This window comes from Sceloporus occidentalis, unplaced genomic scaffold, assembly GCF_023333645.1.
Source record: "Sceloporus occidentalis isolate IW3139 unplaced genomic scaffold, rSceOcc1.0.p SCAF_7, whole genome shotgun sequence".
NCBI classification, from domain to species: domain Eukaryota; kingdom Metazoa; phylum Chordata; class Lepidosauria; order Squamata; family Phrynosomatidae; genus Sceloporus; species Sceloporus occidentalis.
Genome location: NW_028316987.1, coordinates 63605852 through 63624972, shown reverse-complemented (window position 1 = coordinate 63624972; position 19121 = coordinate 63605852). Strand labels below are relative to the sequence as shown.

General features: G+C 41.9%; 1 protein-coding gene across 1 annotated transcript in view; it reads left to right on the top strand.

Annotated features, from left to right (window-relative positions):
- ARL4A (ARF like GTPase 4A) overlaps positions 1–17577 on the top strand; it is a 58672-nt gene extending 41095 nt beyond the window's left edge. Inside the window, exons 2-5 of the transcript XR_016281945.1 lie at positions 4411–4508; positions 11622–11656; positions 12603–12682; positions 17510–17577. The gene's annotated coding sequence lies outside the window, so the exon portion shown is untranslated. The remainder of the gene's footprint in view (positions 1–4410; positions 4509–11621; positions 11657–12602; positions 12683–17509) is intronic.
- The last annotated feature ends 1544 nt before the right edge of the window (positions 17578–19121 follow it).

Below are 19121 nucleotides of genomic sequence, written 5' to 3'. Positions count from 1 at the left end.
GAAATGGATTATGTAGCTCCATTTTAGTCTGGCTTCAGGCCTGGTTATGGAACAGAAACAGCTTGGGTCACCTTGACGGGAGAAAAGCAGGCTATCAATTAAATAAATAAATAAAATTAAAGTTATAATTTAAAATGAGTTTGCATAGTTACATATCGTATCTGCCTGGGCTAATTTTATATTAGAGGCACAAAATTAGAATCTCTGATGAGACCACCTGTGTGTTTACTCTGGGACGAAACAGATGGGCCTGATAAAGTGGGCTGCGGCTGCTCTGGCGCGATTCATGCCAGGGCCACATCAACTGCACATGCCCAGCCCTGAACTGGACTGCTGCCACGGTTTTGAACTGGGCCAACAAAAAGAGCAATATTTACCGCTCCTCTTTGGTCTGGTTTTTTGTAAAAGATGTGATCTGAGTGCAGTTTCTAGCCACAATTGGGGTGTACGTCATCTAAATGCTACACATTGAATGTGGACAGAAACTGGTTTATTTGGTCCATCTGTTTCAGGACTCAGTTTGCTGGCCAGAAATTTGTCACTTTAGATCACCCTGATCAATTTTTTTCATATTAAAACCAGGCTTGGCCTCAACAGAGCAGCAATAAAGAATGATTGACCTTCCAGGTATTTTGAACTTCAGCTCTTGGAAGAGATGCTGGGAGCTGTAATTCAAAAAATCTGGTCAGCCAAAATTTCCCCACTATTGATGAAAAAAATGCCTTCAAATAGAGAACTATTTCCTTGTGAAGTAGGGAATGAAGTAGTTCTCCTTTTCTGTATTTGCTTTAAAAGGTCAGGACAGTTTGTGTATGTAATTTCTGAGTGACCCTTCAGCATAAACTCTCCAGGTGACATGCAATTAAAAGTTTCAACAATAAAACAATATAAGACACAGAAGCAGCAGCATGCAAGCTTTCCTTCCTAAATCCTGACCAGTCATTACTTATTGGCATTATGTTAATTCTAAAAGGCTCCTGTTTCCTTTAAAGTGCAGCCAACATCCCATTTATCAAAATGAAAGTTGATAGCAAACACTTGCCAAAGAAGTTCTTAAGAACAAGACGTAGTAATCTTCCTTTGCAATCAGTCCTTTTGGACTCTAACCCTTGTAATGAGCATGTCAAAGTCTTGTAGCTATGACATCATAGTGTATACTTTGCTTGGTGGAGCTTGGGTGCCAAGAACGCATTTCCTTTCCCACTGCTTTTTACACAGGGGCATAGTTACAGGGGTTTTCCTGGTGGAAGTGAACTCCCTATGAGTGGATGTCTTTACAACTTGCAAAAGCTGTGCCCTGGTGTAAGATAAACAGAACACTTTGTGCGTGCGCTGAACTCTGGCACTTACGTCTGGCCCTCCTCTTATTTGACTTGTGCCTTTCAAAGCTGAGAATAACAGAAATGGTGTGGAAGCGTATGCCCAACATTTAACAGAAGTGATTGGAAAAGTTACTTTTTTGGAGAGAATGTCTACAATCAGGATCTTCTCTTTCTTTGAGAACACATAGACATTTTTATTCTCGTAGGTTTTTGATAAAGAGTCTTTTAATGGTTCTTGTTGTTGAACTTCCCTCCTTTCTTGTTTTGTTTCAAAAATGATTTTAAGCTGCTATCATTCCAAACATGTTTTCAATATGATAACTTTCAAACTTTTTTTTTAAACATTCCTCTTTAATGTTATAACATATTGGTTGTATTTGGCTTTAGTTCATGTTGTACCCAACTTTTGGTCTTGTACTAGGAAGAAGGCAGGATATAAATAAAGGGATAAATAATTAAGGGATTATGAGGTTCATCCAATCCAGTGTTGGGCAAAGCATGGTTCAGTGGACTCCACATTTGTTGACTGTGAATACCCCTCCAGTCCCCCAAAGTGCCCCAAACCTCAACCTTTGGACTAATATGTTCCTAAGCTGTGCAGAGAGCACTTCAAATATATGGAAATACATGAAAATATTCTCACCACATTCCCAGAAGCCCATAACCCTGTGTTGTTGCATGCCTTCAAGTCACTTCTGACTTGTGGCAATCCTAAGGCAAATATATCATGGGGATTTATGTGGCTAAGGACATTATCAGGGGGTGAAAAAGGACGGGAGTGAAGCAAGATGCTCCCGTCTTTATTATGTGATTGTGGGAAGATGATCAGATGATGTCCCATGGTGCCGCTCTCATCCCATCCTTCTTCCATCAGTGAAGTGGAATGGCCCCGTTAATTTTTTTATTGATGGCAGTTTCCAGTCAATAAAAAGTTACAGGCTCATTCCACTTCACTGATGGGCAAAGGATGGGATGAAAGTGAGGCCTTGGGATATTGTCTGATAATCTTCCCACAATTGCACAATAAGGACAGGAGCATGCCACTTCTCTCCCATCCTTTTTTGCCATCTGATAATTCCCATAATCTCCTAAGAGTTTGTAACTCACCCAAGGTCAGCAAGTGGATTTCCATGGCTGAGTGCATAATTGAAACCATGATTTACAGAGTTGTAATGTTCAAACCACTATACCACATTAGATTTCTCCTCTGAATGCCTGCCTTGAGTCAGTAATGGGCTGGATGAGGGAAAACAAACTCAGGTTGAATCCTGGATGGGGTCACACTTCCCCTGAAGGATGAAGTTCACAGTTTGGGAGTACTTCTGGATCCATCTCTACAGTTGTCATCTCAAGTGGATGTGACAGCCAGAAGTGCTTGGTACCAACTTCGGTTGATACGCCAACTGCGTCCCTACCTCAACCGAAAGGACCTTAAAGCTGTGGTACATGCTCTGGTAATCTCTCATCTTGATTTCTGTAATGCGCTCTATATGGGGCTACTCTTGTATTAAGTTCGGAAGCTGCAACTAGTGCAGAACATGGCAGCCAGATTGGTCACCGGGTCCTCGAGATTTGACCATATAACATCCATTTTGAAAGATCTTCACTGGCTTCCAATTTACTTCCAGGTGCAGTACAAGGTGTTGGTTATTATCTTTAAACTCCCATGTTAGGAGAAAGGTGGGACATTAAGTAAGTAAGTAGGTAAGGGGTAAAACAGACTGGCAGTAAGCGCCGGGTTGGGGGCAGCATCTGAGCTTGATGTTTAGACACCGCATGCTCTGATGCTGCCCCCATGCTCCTGGGAAACTGCACAACTGACCATACATGCTGTGGCTTCATGGCATTTTGGTGGTGTGGTGTTTACATGTGATACACCATCGAAATAGTGAAAAGCTGTGTGCAAATCAACCCGCTTTTGCAGGTTTTTTCCAACTTTTAAATCCCGTTTTTGCAAGTGATCTCCCCCATGTGATAAACTCCTCTCTCTCTCTCTCTCACGCACGCACGCACGCACGCACACGCATACACACACGTCTCCTTTGTCTCCCTCCTCTGGTACCAGAGCAAAGAGGGTGATGTGAAGATGCTTTCCCCTTTTTGCTCTCCCCTCACATGCCACCATGAAAGCTTTTCTCACCACTCCTGCATGACCCAGACATTTTCCTTTCCCCAAAGCCCGAACCCACCACTCAATGGGGCAGTGCCACTAAAGGCAAGCCAAGGGCAACCTCTCTCTCCAACCTGACAGGGTGGCAACCCTGCAGCCTGCTATCTTCTTTCCTAGCCTCCCCTTTCTCCTCTCGTGGGGCTACACTGGCTCTCAGCTTGGCCAGAGAGCTGATGCACCCCTGTATGCACAATAAGGTTTTGGTGCCAACAAGTGCTCTTATCCCAGAATGGGTCTGAAAGTGTGTAAGGTAAGATTGCAATTTCTGTTGTATCCCATTTTTACAGGAAACAAAGGTAGTGGTAGAGGGCCTCGTGCAATAAAGCCTTAAGTAAATAAATAAATAAATGGTGAGCACTGTTGCTTTAAAAAGGTCATACATTTTCAGTGTGGCAGCATGGTACAGTGGTTTTAGTGTTGGACTAGGACTTTGTGAAGCTTGGGTTCATTTCCCTGTTCAGTCATGGAAACCCACTGGGTGACCTTGGGTAAGTTCTCTCTTAGCCTCAGGGGAAGGCAGTAGCAAACCTCTGAACATATCTTGCCAAGAAAACCCCATGCTTGGTTTCCTTATAGTCACCATAAGTTCACACACACACACACACACACACACACACACACACACACACACGTATGAAGGTGTATAACAAACAACAAATTTTTGGATGAAATATTTATGTTTTGTATATGTTTTTCCACTTTTCAAACCTTGTTTTATGTTAAATGTATGCATTTTTAGCTTCCTGCATTTTAAAAATGTTCCCACAGTTTAGGGCATATTTTGTTTCTTCAAAATGCACAAGAAACCTTGTGAATGGGCTGATTTTGAAGACAGGGTGCATTTTGTCTCACAAAGCCTCAGAAAGTACAAAATGGATGCTTTGACTGAGAATAAAATTGTTTTCTATTCCTATTCAGCTCCTATTGAGTGTCAACCCTTCTGTGATTATTATCAGCTGCAATCTTTAGACTTCTGAAGTAGATACCTCCAAGTTTTAAAGACAACTTTGTAACAGGCAAGTAAATATGAAGCCAATATAAAAATCTCACTTGTTTGTGCTCTGTCTGTGTGTCAAAGCAGGAGCTGGGATAAGACTTTGTTATTTTTGTCCTACACCATTCAACACCTATTTTTTCTCTCTCTTTCTGTCTCTTCCTTTTAAGAGGAAACATTCTCATTTGTTTTTTACAAGTTAAGGTTGGGTTTCCTTTGTAGCAACCACCACGCCTCCCCTGATGATGACATAATAATTTGTCTTGGAAATGTTCCCTCTTGGAATACAATCTACAGTAAAATCAGTTTGTCCTCACTTCTAAAGTTCTGGATGTGTTGCCAGTTCTGTAATCAATCAACTAAAAGAAGCCCAAGCTTGATGTCACTGACTGGGAGCAGTAACTTTTCACAGAATTTAGAAACGTTCCTTTTTTAGGCAACAACTCCCAGTTAAAAGCCGTACAGAAGGGGAAAATTTGAAGATGTAAGTCATAGGCCTGCATTTTGCTGTTTTTGTTCTCAGTTCAGATGTCATGGAGGGGTATTTCTTGCAGGCTGGCACCGCCTTCTCTGGCCATATGGCTATGGGAAATTCTCAAAGTCCAGGAAATTTAACATCCATTTGTAACACAATAAGATACTTCCTTTGCAATCCAGTATGTCTCCATCCTTTGTAGAAAAATCAGAGAAAAATCTATTGAGGGGGAAGAAAAGATGGCATAGTTGCACAATGCTTTTAAACTATGAACAGCAGGAATCTTCTATCTGGAAGCACCCAAAGAGTAACTGTAAACCAGTTATGTGGTGGCCATTGCCTTCCTCTGAGGCTGTGACTTGTCCAAGGCTATCCAGTAGGTTTTCATCCCCAAGCAGGGAATCAAGCTCTGGTCTCCAGAGTCGTAGTCTAATGCTCAAACCATTACACTGTGCTGGCTATACTTGTATATAAATTCCTCCCCAAATCCCACTATCATATGTCTTTAGTGATCTTTTCTCTCCCCCCCCCCCCAGAAAAAAAAGAAAGAAAAAGAAAAAAGAATATCAAACTAAAGTAATACTGCCCCTTGAATGAGAACTTGGAAATGTTACTTTTCCCAATAGCTGGTTAGAGGATTCTGTGAGCTGTGGTCCAAACCCCCCAGAATGGTTTGAAGCACTGCCTGCAATTTGTTTGAGAGAATTGTTCTGTGTGCAGCACACATCACATTATTTGTCGTGATGGATGCTGCTCAAGCTGATGGAAGGACACATTAGCTGGCATGGGGATCTCCTTCCTACCATTCTTGCCCAGGCAGAAGGAAGGAACTCTTCTGCATTCTCTGCTTTTCTACTACCAGCAGGAGAGGCTTGCATTAGAATTTCTCCTCCTTTCCAAGAAGTGAAGCCTTTGATCCTTTTGTGACTTAGACAAGGTACAGCAGTCAGCAAGAAGGACAATGTACCAATAGTCAGAAGGCCTGCAGAGAGTTCATTCTTCCTCCCTTGCTTGGACTGTCATTCTTTTAAAATACAAGTTTTTCCTTAGCTGATATGCAAAGAAGAACAAGGAAGCAATAAAAGCTGTTACGTGGGTTCAGTCAGCACACGGAGCCACAAATGAGTCGATGGACCTTGAACACTTTGTAAAAAGAGGCATTGCCTTGGAACCTCAGCTGATTATTTCCATTTATATAACTGTAAGAGCTGTTTGAGCAGCCTGATTTGACACAAGGCAGATATTAAATCCCAGGATCCAGCTTGCAGCAGCAAAGGAATGAAACCAGGCCACTTTCTCTGTGAGCTGGAGGAATTGGATTTCATGGGGAGGGCAGTCTACACCATCTAATTGTTTATCGGATGTGTCTGGCTGCTTCTAGTATTATGGCAGATTTGAAATGTAGCCTGGAAGACTCATCCCTGCCTTGCAACTGAAACTGAATGACAACGTGGGAGCGACCAAGTCAACACTAATCTTTGTCAGAGGCTGCAGAAGCAGCTTAAGCATTTTAAAACAGCAATCCATAATGATGGTGATGCAAACTCACTGGGGTAGAGGTTTCAAAACACCAGCCGGTCCAATTGTGGCCTTGTCTGCATTGACATCTATCATACCAGAAAGGAACAGTCTTTGCCTTTGAGCATGTTTGTGTTATTCTTTTTATATAGGACAAGGTTGGGAGTTGTGCAACCTGTTGGCCACATGTGGCCTCCCCAAGGCCATTTTTATAGTCTTGAGGGGAAAATTATAGCAATTTCCACCCCTCAAAAATGAAAAAAAAAAAAAAAAAAAGGCTCTCGGATATGGGGTGGTTGAGGCAGAATTCCTTTTAAAAACAATCCTTGCTTCCCCATGCAGTGAATGACTACTGTAGCAACTGCAACTTCTATTCCCTGGCTAGTGAAGAGCAAAGGTAATGGGAGAAATACCTGGCTATATTCCCATAACCAGTCACAGACTGAGGACATCTTACACTGAGATCCGCTCAGGTCCTTTGGGGGTCTCAGCAAATGATGTCAGTGATTTGCATCTGGCTCTTGAAATATAGCCAGATGCTTCTCCAATTCTTTCCGCACTTCACCAGCAATGGAGTTGCTGTGGTGGTGGTGGTGAACTATTGTTGTGACCTGGTGAGTTAAGGGGTGGTCAGAGTGGGGGGAAGAATGAAATATCTACTTTTAAAATATATATATGCATGTAAAAAGTGGACTTACACTTGTGTATGAAACTACCAGGATGCTCGCCATTGTGTGTTGAAACTTGAAATCATTATTTCTGTTCTAAATTGGAATGGACCCATTGTAGTCCCTAGAGAGCATGGAGGTCAAACTAAGGGCCCCACACTCTCAGTTTACCTGCTTCTACTATAGCAGTGGTTCCCAACCTGTGGCTCGGGACTCCTTTTGGGGGGTGGAACAACCTTTTCATAGGGGTTGCCTAAGACCATAGGAAAACTCATATTTGCATATAGCAATGAAAATAATTTTATGGCTGGGGGACACCACAACATGAGGAACTATAATAAAGGGTCGTGACATTAGGAAAGTTGAGAACTACTGTACTATAGTATTACAGTATATGTGATGTGAACCCAAAGAACTACTAAAAGTTGCTCCCAGATAATTGTTCCAAAATTTGTTTTGTGCTATGCATTTATAGGCCAACATTTGCTCCCCAAAAATTGTGCAAGTTTTTAAATTCCCCAGAACTTGTCATTAGGTGAAATGGGGGCAGTGGGAAGTAAGCACATACACACAATGAGTTGTGGTTGTGCAGCTGCCCTGGAGTTTCATTTACAAGCTAGCTATGTTAGTCTGTTGCAGCAAAAGACAACAAGGAGTCCTGTGGTACCACAAAAACCAACAGATTTAATATAGCATGAGCTTTTACAGATTGTAGCTTATTTTACAGCATTTAATTGCATTCAACAAATGAGACCTGAGAGGATGCTGCAGATATTAAAACACACTGGTGTTGCTAATGAGGAAAGTTTAATTCAGAATATAATTCTTCTACACCAGGAGAGAGAAAGATCTCCAAACAGTCTTGTGCTTAGCCAATAAGATAACTGTAGAGAATGATTAAATATCCAATTTTTCCAAAGTTAACCATGCTTAAGTCCCAGGCACATGCAGACTTTGTACTTTTTAACTGTTCAAATTATGAGTGTCCTCCTCCCCCAAAATCTGGGAGCACCCCTTGCTTCTTTTAATAGGGAGATATTTTCCTCTTCAAGCTGGAAGTTGTCCTCTTTCAATCAACTTTGTAGTAGAAGGACAAGCAACAAAATTCAAAGGCGGCTGTCTGGTGGGTTTCCTTTATTCAAGACAAAGGGAAGGGAATAGAGCACAAGGGAAGTCTGGCTATGAGCCCATTGTGTTGGAAGGGAACAGATTGGGATGTCTCCTCTGCTTAAAGATTGTCACAGGGGTCAAAGGGAAGAGCTCTGTCATGGAGGGGGCAGAAAGGTTTGCTAGGCAAATCCTAATGTTCTGTATCTGGTTGATCTTAAACATCCTTGACAGCCTGGCCAGCTTAACCTGTGGCCACAATCAGGTGCAGTTTATATCACTCAGTTAATATCAGTGGTACAGAGAAGCTAATCTCCTTACAGCATGTTTGCCCAGTCTTGTCTTGTCTTTTGCTTCATTTGTACCTACCTGCATGGTTTTGTGTGTGTGTTTAAATTTAGTACTAGCTGTAAGTTATTTACTTTCTTGCAAAAACAAAAACCTTGAATGAACAGGGCAGCAGTGGAGGATGGTGGGTTTGATGTCAGGGTGGTGATGAATCTACTCTGGGTTTAAAATCTGAACTTTAAAGGAACTGCCCAAAGCCCTAAACCTATGGTGGGAATAGGATTAGCACCTTTGATAATTCCATTAATATTTTAGTTAGCGTCTGTAGTGGATTCAGCTTTGCTCTGTCTCTGGCTGTCCTTTGCCAGTTAGGATTTTCTAGCAAGGAAGAGGAATGGGGCAGGGCAAGTTAATGCCTTCTGCTAGACCACTCTATGAACTCATGTCCAATAGAGAGAATCTCTAGACCACTGAGACCAATGTAGGTAGAATAATAGAATAATAGAGTTGGAAGAGACCATAAGGGCCATCTAGTCCAAGCCCCTGCCTGCAGGAACACACAATCAAAGCACCCCAGACAGATGGCCATCCAGCCTCTGTTTAAAAACCTTCAAAGATGGAGATTCTACCACACTCCAAGGCAGCATATTCCACTCTCGAACAGCTCTTACTATCAGGAAGTTCTTCCTAATGTTGAGGTGGAATCTCTTTTCCTGTAGCTTAAATCCATGGCTCCCTCTCCTAGTCTCTGGAGCAATAGAAAACATATTGCTCCATCCTCAATATGATACCCCTTCAAATATTTAAACAGGGCTATCATATCACCTCTTCACCATATCTTCCCCAGGCTAAACATATCCAGTTCCCTAAGTCACTCTTCAGAATTCTTGACTGCTGTCTAAGGAGATTATCGCATATCGTTCTCAGAACGTTCTGCATCATAACGTGATGGGAACATTCCTGGAATGGATATTACCGCATTGAGTAAACTGGAACGTGATGAGAACGTTATTGGAACGCATTTTACCGCACAGCGCTTCCTTTTTCTTGAAACCGTTCCCAGAACATTTTCTATCTGTTCTCTCATTCCTCCGTCTCCTGATTGGCTGAAAGAATGACAGGCAGGGAGGCAGGCAGGCAAGCGACTGCAGTGAGGGAAGGTGTGTGTGTGTGTGTGTGTGTGTGTGTGTGTGTGTGTGTGTGAGGGGGGGAAGAAGGAGGGAGGGAAGGAAGGAAAAAGGGAGGAAAGTTGGGACAAGGGAGAGAAGAGGAAAGGAGGGAAAGAGAGAGAAAGAGAAAGGGAAAGAGGGGACCAGGGCAGAGAGCAAGGGGGAAAGGGTCTGGCTCATTGCTGTGGAATTCTGGGAGTTGTTTGCTTGCTTTTGTGTGGTGCTCCAAACAGAGGAGCTTTTGTGGGTTCCCTCCTGGAGGGAAGGAGAAGGTCCTGGGCATCCCTGCCATCCATGCCTCCTGCATGACAGCACAGGAGCCCTGCTGGACATGACACCAGAGGCCCCCCGCAGAAGCAGCCAGACCCTCTCCTTCTTGCTCTCTGCCCTGGTCCCCTCTTTCCCTCTCTCTTTCTCTCTCTTTCCCTCCTTTCGTCTTCTCCCCCTTGTCCCACCTTTCCTCCCTTTTTCCTTCCTTCCTTCCCTCCCTCCTTCTTTCCCCCCTCACACACACACACACACACACACACACACACACCTTCCCTCACTGCAGTCGCTCGCCTGCCTGCCTCCCTGCCTGTCATTCTTTCAGCCAATCAGGAGACGGAGGAATGAGAGAACGGATTTGAGAACGGATAAGAATACTGCACAGACCTCTATTGGAACGTTCTCTTCACGTTACAGCTCGCTGGGAACACATCTAATCTGTACCCTCCCTGGAACACATGTGGAACACATTGGGAACCCGATGGGAACACATACGTGCAGTATACTCAAATGTGTTCCGTTCCCATCGGGTTCTCAGAATGTTCTGAGAACGCAGTGCAGTATTCTTCTATGATGGCTATGGCTTCTGGGAGTTGAAATCCAAAACACTCAAAGGACCAAAGTTAGGAAATTATTGTTCTGGATGGTTCTGGGAGTGTAATTCCCCACTTTAAAATCCAACAACTATTCAGCCCCCATCTAACACTGCATCACTAAAATTTGCAGAAGTAGGAGGGAAGGCTGTAGGTGTGGCTGGAGAGATGATATGCATTCCAATACTGTGCTGAAGGGACCAATGGATTGGTTGGGGATCTAGCCTTTTGTTATAATTCATAACCACATTCCTACGGAACAGAAAGGCTGTCCATGAGCTGTGTCTTTCCTGCTAGTGTGCACAGTCACGGAAACCCACTGGGTGACCTTGGGCAAGTCATATTCTCCTAGGCTTAGAGGAAAGCAATGGCAAACCTCTAAATCAATCTTGCAAAGAAAACTCTAGGAAGGGGATTGCTATAGGTCAGAGTTGACTTAAAGGCACATAACAATCACAAGTTTTCAAGGAATCATCTTGACAAAAGCCTGGTATTTGCACATCATATCATGCCATTGCTCACCCCTTTAGGTTTGCTAATTTGATCAATATAAAAATTACTATGTGGGAGAAAAATGTGTTTCTACCCAGCTCAGTCTATTCAAGGAGAAATTTAAAAGAGCCCACAATGCTTTCAGGTAGTCATATTTAAAAAAGAAGGGAAAGATCATGCAGGCCTTTTTCATGCAGGCTTAATAGAAGGCTATGGTCTAGGTAATCACTAAGAAATACACTCTTCTCCCTCTGTGTCTGTTTTTGGAGATCAAGGTTCATTCTGGGATCCTTTTAAAAGGGCTCTTCCAGTAACTGCTCTGGGTGTGTCATTCAATGTGTTCCTCTTTGATAAAGTATCCTATTTCCCAGAACAGAAAGCAGATGTTACTCCTGCTTGGCCAGTAATTTATATCATTACAAAGATTTCATTTTTGTAAAGAGAAAAAAATGCAGAAAGTACTAAAGTAGTTGAATCCTCTTTTTGATAGTGGTTGAACTAGATGTTAAGGAGCATGCATTTCCCCCATATTTAACCCGTTTTCCTCTCCCACAACAGGGTTTCCTTGGAGATACATGCCTCAGAAATCAGAGGTAAGCCATTGTTTACCTTCCAGTGACCAGTGACAAAAGAAAGCAAGCTGAATGGAAGATACACAGTTGATATATATTACATGCAACAACAAACCAATGACTTTCATGAACGTGTGCTAAAGTGATCAAGTCGCTTGATCTGAGGTCCACAGTCCTAAGCTTACAGATGGAATGACATCATTTGTCACCATATTTCTTCACCTGCGGCTACTGTCCTCAATCTGTGGACCATCACATGGCTACATGTAGCCTGTTAGGGTTGACTATGCATATTAAGCGTATCAGAGCCTTAGAAAAAGAATTAATGCCCTCTACTGAGTGTCTTCCTTTAATTTGGATATGGCTATGGATAACTGCAGGGATGGGCAACTTTAGGTGGTTTTGGTCTACAGTTCCCAACAGCCTTAGCCAGCATAGGTAAAGATGGCGGATTGTGTGAGTTGTGGTCCATAGGGCATGAGGATGATAATTGCCCACCCTTGAAACAGATGGATCACTCTAATTTGACTCCAAGACAGTTTTGCGTTCATTCATAAATTTATTTTTCCTGTGTTTGAATGGGTCTCCAAACTTTTAAGTAACACACACACAGAACCGAATGCTTAGCTCAAGATATATCTCGCACACATTTCATCCTACAGTATGATTTTTGTATAAATGTTGTTACAGTCGTTCTGCCAAGAACTGGATTGCAAAATTTAGAGAACTCTAAATTCCAAAGGATAATGCTTTTCTACTTCCACACATTCCTCTAGGTAGTGTAGATCAGTTCAGCTTGCTTTAAAAAGTGGACAGAACAATCATCATCATCATCATCATCATCATCATCATCATCATCATCATCATCACCATCATCATAAAACTGTTTCTGAGTGTGGCCAACTTGTCATCTGCAAGGAGCCTCTCTGACTTTCATTACAACTGTGAAACTGTCTCCCTTATCTAGATATGAAACATCAGGCTAGTGGCAAACATCAGGGTAGTGGACGGCATCAGTTCTGGAAAAGAAGCCTGGGCCAACTTCAGGTAAGGCAGAAGTTCTCAATTTCCTCTTCCATCTGCAAATTGTTCTTCCCTCTGAACTGCAGGAAGAGGAAGTGGACATGGTGGGGAAAGTCCTCCCTGTTTCAAGCTTTCTGGTGGGAGAAACCAACTTTATGCCCTCTGTGTGTTTTGGAGTACATGTCCCATAATCCTTGACCTTTGGATATGTTGGCTAGGCTGCTGAGAGTTGTTGTCCAAAAAATCTGGAGGCCCGGAGTTTCCCATTCCAGACCACAGCTGAGAAGTGTATTGTTCATACAGTGATAGTGTTGGACTAGATGTCCTCTTTTTCCAGGACATCCACCCTACATTTCAACCTTCTGTTCAGGAGGAATTTCAAAATGCCCTCCATTTTGAGAATGCTTAAGAAACATGTACACACATTTATATTAGTGTTTTTGGCTTTCATCTTGTAATATCCTACATTTTTCTTTAATGTCTTACATTTTGCATTGCCTTGTCCTCCTTTGCGGTTATGACATCTGGTCACCCTGGAATTTGTGGCTGATTGGTGGTTTGAGCCACAGCTTCAAAGTAAGGAATTAGAAATAACATAGGCTGCATCCACACTGCAGAAATAATCCAGTTTGACACCACTTTAACTGCTATGGCTCAGTACTATGGAATTCAGGGAATTGTAGTTTTGTGAGACATTTAGCCTTCTCTGTCAGAGCTTTGGTGCCACATTAAGTTACAATTCCCAGGATTCCTGCCTGCTGAGCCAGGGCAGTTAAAGCAGTGTCAAACTGGATTATTTCTGCAGTGCGGATTGGACTTGTTTTTACTTTAAGGATAGTAAGACAGACTTGGGAATGACCAAAGTGATCCAGGACAGGAGCCAGAATTTTTTGCTTGCAGTATGATTGGAATAACAGCCAGCCTGTCATTAAAAGTTGCAAATGCAAAGCAGAATTGAAATGTATTGCTCTGCTCCTTGCATTTGCCTCCAGCAAAAGAGTGCCTGAGCAGTTGCTGATTGTGATATGCCTCAATACAATGGAGACAGGTGATGGGTATGAATAATGCTCCAGTCTGCCTTGCCTGTGTAAACTTTCCCACCTCCTTTATTCTCCTGGACAGGCAGACATGTGGGACTCTGCTGTGTCAACAGCAATTCCACTCCTGCCTCTTTCCTCTTGCACTCAGCCTTTCGTTATTTGCATGTGAATCCACTTGTAGGCCTGCTCATGAGGCGGTGTCTGACCTGCTAAAATACGGGTCTCCGAGCCTCTCAATCATTTTATTATACATAACAGCTAAATAATTCTGCTTGCCTGAATATAAATGGCTGTCAGACAGAGGGAAAGGGCAGATGGAGAGCCTCATGTGAGGTTTCTGCTGGAGGCAGCACGCTGGCCAACTATTTTGAGCCAGTAAATGACAGATTTTGCACGAAGTGGAGAAACCGAGGGAAAATTCCCAATGGAGTGCAAGTCACTCAGGGAAACTGAAATGTCTCTACAGTGTCCCAGAGTAGTTCATAAACAACAGCAACAAAAAGCAAGCTAAACTGATCTACACTTCCCAGATGAATGTGTGGAAGTAGAAAAACACTATCCTTTGGAACAAATCTTGAGGCTATGCCGCCCTGTTAAATAATCCTATACGGAACATCTTTTACAAATAATTTTATCTTAATCTTAGTTACTGGACCCACAGCCAGAACTGGCATTTTTGTGGAATTTTCTACCTGAAGAGAATATTGCTCATGCCATCCTTCCTTTGTTTCTTTAAAAGTAAACATCACTGAGTTCAATGGGTTTACTAGTCACAGATAAATATGTGTAGGATTGCCTTATGAATTTTTCTATTTTGTTCATCTGGATAAAGTACTGAAATACTCCCAAGGCTAGCTTTGAAGTAGAGAGATGGTTTGTGTGGCAATATAAAAGAATCAGCGTATGGACATGTTAAATGGGTATAGTGGGCTGCATGGAAAATCATAACAATCACCGTAAAAAATGGGGTGGAAGAGGCTCCCAAACTTCAGAGTTTATTTATTTGACTTGCTTTCTAGCAGACTATTGAGGATGATGGGAACTGTAGTCCAACACACCAGAAGGACACCAAATTGGGGGAAGGCTATTACTTTAGCATTTTGTACTGAGGTGCTCTCTTCTGCTCTAGTGTGTCTGTTGTGGCTTCAGTCAGGTGGGTGTTTGTTAAATATTGGTCAAGACCCTGATTGAAGCTGGTGGAACGTACAGTGCAAGGCAGCATTGCAGGTACATCCCTGTGCACAACCCATCCACAAATTGTAGTTCAGTTGGTAGAATTCAAGGATATAGCCTTGTTAGTCTGTAAAATCAGTATGCAAAGAGATCTTGTAGCACCACTGATTTGTGCACAAAATGCATCTGAGGAAGTGTAAGTCTACAAAAGCTTAGGCTGCCAACTGCTTTCTTTCAGTTAGTCACAAAGGTGCTACATGATCTCTTTACATACTTAGTTCAGTTGGTAACATGAAAATTTGACAAATGCCATGAAGAATTGCTCCCAATCTGCTTTTCAGTGAGAACAGTTGAAAATTATTTATCATTCATTAATCTCTCCTGACCTCTTTCCAAAGAAGTAGCCATGTTAGTCTCTTGCAGCATAAAAAAGAGGAAGGGAGGAGAAAAAAATGTGGCAGTATCTTGTAGACTAATTATTTTTTACTTTAGCATGAACTTTCATTGATATAAACCTAGTTCTTCAGATGCAGTACTGAGTGGTATTAAGGACACAGATATAAATCATATATATATGTGGGAATGGGACAGAATGTAATAGGATCCAGAAAGATACAAATCATGTCCATTGCCCTAATTTTTCAAAAGTTTGGGTGAAGTGATACAGGTCTTTTAGATCTTTAAGTGGTCAGTTAGTGATGATGATGTGAGAAAGCGATAAATCTGATTACCAAAAGTCAGTTTCCCTGGGTTCAATCACCAGTTTCCCAGAGAAACAGAGAGAATGTGCTCTCTTTCATTACATTCTTCTCCATTCTGCTATGAAGATGTTGAAGAAATCAGGCCTCTTTTATTTAATTGGTACCTTTCTACTCAAAGTTGAATGGGACTCTGCAACTGACAATAAGATCAGAAATCAGAAAACAGCATGGGGGGATTGCTTCACATCTCTGAGGATGTTCCCTTCATGGCATTAATGAGGCCAATTAGCAATTTGTCTTTATGTTCAGTATCCCTTGAAGGAAAAGAAGCCATTCCTCCAAATGACAAAAGAGATTATAGTACTTTTATGGCTTTTGCTAACCGACAGATGTTTGTTGGCCAGTGCAACAAAATGTATTGGTTCCTTAGGGCATGGGCTTTTCTAGAATAAAGTAATGCACTGTGAGTGTGGGTGATCTCTTTGCCTCCGATGGGCCTTTGTTAATGCATTGATATCAAAGCAAATGAACCGCTCAGAGCCCAGGGAGCCATAACTTGCTCCATTGCTGCAAAGCAACACAGAATCCTGAATCAAAGTTAAGACTAAGAAACTTTAAAAAAAAAGAAGAACAAGCTTTCTTCTATGGCTAGCTTCTTTTTTAGATGCATGGAGTATTTGCTGACATGTACAAGATGGATATGTGTGTATGTGTGTATGCTCTGGACCTTCAAGTCATTTCCAACTCATGGTGACCCTATCATGGGGTTTTCTTGGCAAGAGTTGTTCAAAAGAGGTTTGCCATTCCCTTCTGAAGCCGAGAGCGTTTGGCTTGCACAGTGCGTTTCATGGCTGAGCTGGAAATGGAACCCTGTTCTCCAGAGTTGTAGACTCAGACCGCTGCACCAAGCTACTGAGCTCAGATGTTATTCTCCATCCACCAACAGTCAAAGTTCTGCATTTCTTGCAAAAATCGAAAGTCAAAAAGATAAGTTCTTGCCAATAGATCAAATAAGACTGGATTCCCTTTTATTCCCTATTGTATCACTATATACCCATCCTATCCATCCATTTTGAGGAACTCCAGATCTTGTAAGTGCACTGTAAAGTCAGTGAAGCAACTATCAATAAAAACGAACTCTTCCCATCTCCTGGATATCAAAACAAATCCACCACTTTGGAAAACCTCTCAGGCTCCTCTGATGGGCTATTAAATTTTTTGTTTCCAATGGAATCACCCTGCCTTGGGATTAGTATTAAGGTATATATATGACTGGAAAACCTAGCCTCTTTGTCACAGTCACTGCTTTCTACAGTGACTGTCACCCTCAGGCTTTAGTTTCAGTTGCTGTTCAACTCTCCTGGTAGCATCCCCAAGATGGGTGCTCTTAAACTTTGCAGTTTAAGTCGTTCCCACTTCCCATGGAACCTTCTTCATGACAGGTAGCTATACCCCTTAATCTAGTCCTTAAATTCTACTATCTCTTTCACCTTTCCATTTCATTCTGGATGTTAGAGTGAGTTACTTTTGTATGTGTGCTTTTTCATATTTCCCCAAATATAAGTTTTTTTAGTTCATTCATGCCTGAAGCATGTTACTGGTAAACAATGGTGCTTCTGGTCCTAAGGTTACACCCCTTCTTGCAAGCCAAGCCAACATCCCCCTATATATTAAAGATAGTCTTCTATGAGTAGTGGAGGCTCTACAAGCCTCACATCTTTGTCGGCAACAAACTCCACTGCACCCTTACCTGTCTGGCAGCCATCAAACCTCCTCACCAGACATCCTGCTTATGTATGTTGGCGGGACTTCATACTACTTGTAAACGGAGCATATGCAAATTTTATTCAAATATATGTCAAATATATTGCCCTTTTTTGATACTGTGTAGGAGTTACCTGAATGTGAGTCTAACACGGCCTTCTTCTATCCAACAGAAAGAAATGTTCAAGAAGAGACTGAATGAGACAAAGAGGCTTGGCTGAAAAGAAGGAAAATCACATGTAAACCTTCTGCAATCATCATATTTGGCTTGTAATATGAATTACATTTAAATGTGAAAAACCAGTTTGAATCCTCAAATTACAGCTGCTTATTTTTTTTCCTGAAGGCATCTGGTTCAGCTGGTGTGAAAAGTGCTATTTTTTTCCCTGACAGGAAATTATAATTACACTTTTGAAAACAGAGAATATATTTGGCATATTGGCAATAAAAGAGATAAAGGGATTGAATAGCTGAGGAAAAGTGAATTGAAAGAAAATGCTAATGAAGAATTATATTCACTATTGGAAACATCCAGTTCTTTAAGGATGCCACATGTGGCTATCCAGGGCTTTAGATTGCAGTTCTGAAACCATTTACTCTGAAGTAGCCACTCAAAAATCAATAGCATTGTTCCAGAAAATTATTCAAGGAGGATATTTTTATACCCCCTAAATCTGGATGCAAAATGTGGGAGTCTGAAGACTTGTAAAACTGATCTTCAACCAGTGCAGTGCACAAGGAAGCATCAAAAGGCATGTGTGCCTCATATGTTAACAAAATATATGAGCAACAATATTTATATATAAGAATATACACTTTATATGAGAATTTGATCCCCAACATAGGTCAATAACATGTATGTGTCGGTTTGTGTATGAGAAATAGAGAGGCAGCCATAATTTTCAAGGTTGAAACACCAGGATATTTTATTTTATTAGCAGGGTTGATCAAACCATCTGCCATACCCTGAAGTTTTGCTGTCCCCTTTGAACCACTCTTGGATGGCGCATACACACACACACACACACACACACACACACACACACACACACTAACAACATTGTGAGTCATCCCATGAGTTTTTGAACTCTAACTCCCACTGTACCCCAGCTTGGACCTCATGGTGGTTGGAGGAATCTGGGATGTGTAGTCTAAAAGGTAGCTTTCCCAAGCTACCTCAGATTATCCCTTTTGTACTATATTATGGATGGGCAATGAAGATTTATCAGATGTGGAAAAGACCAGCCCTTTGTGGAGAGGAAAACTGCTGGAACTGATTTTTTGATCTACATTGTAATAGCTCATAACTGTTTGGGATAGTTAGGTTAGAAATCTTGGGTAATGGAAATACTTTTTTTTTGCTACAGTTTTCCTAATTTGGCTTAGCTCCAAGAAGTGCTGCAGGCATGAAAATAACAGTTGAGGAAATGATAGGGTCCAGCTCCTGTGGATGGGATCACTGACCAAGGGGTGAGGGAGAGAAAAACCTAGGCCCACTTTCATGGTGGCATTATTCCTTAATTTACACTTTAATTTTCATTAAAAATTGTTCTAGGATAGGCTGAAGGACCTCTGCTCTTCCAGCAAATTCCACATTCCCTTACTACTGACCAAGCTGCTTCAAACTTATTGAATGTGATGTCCAAAATATCTGGGAGCCAGCATTTTTCCATTCCATTCCTGCTCCTGGACCTAATCCCAGGAGCATGGGTTGTTAAGGAGAGTTAGGTTTGGTGAGCAGCTGGAGGTGAGACTACTTGTCAATGAACTACCCTCACTCCATAT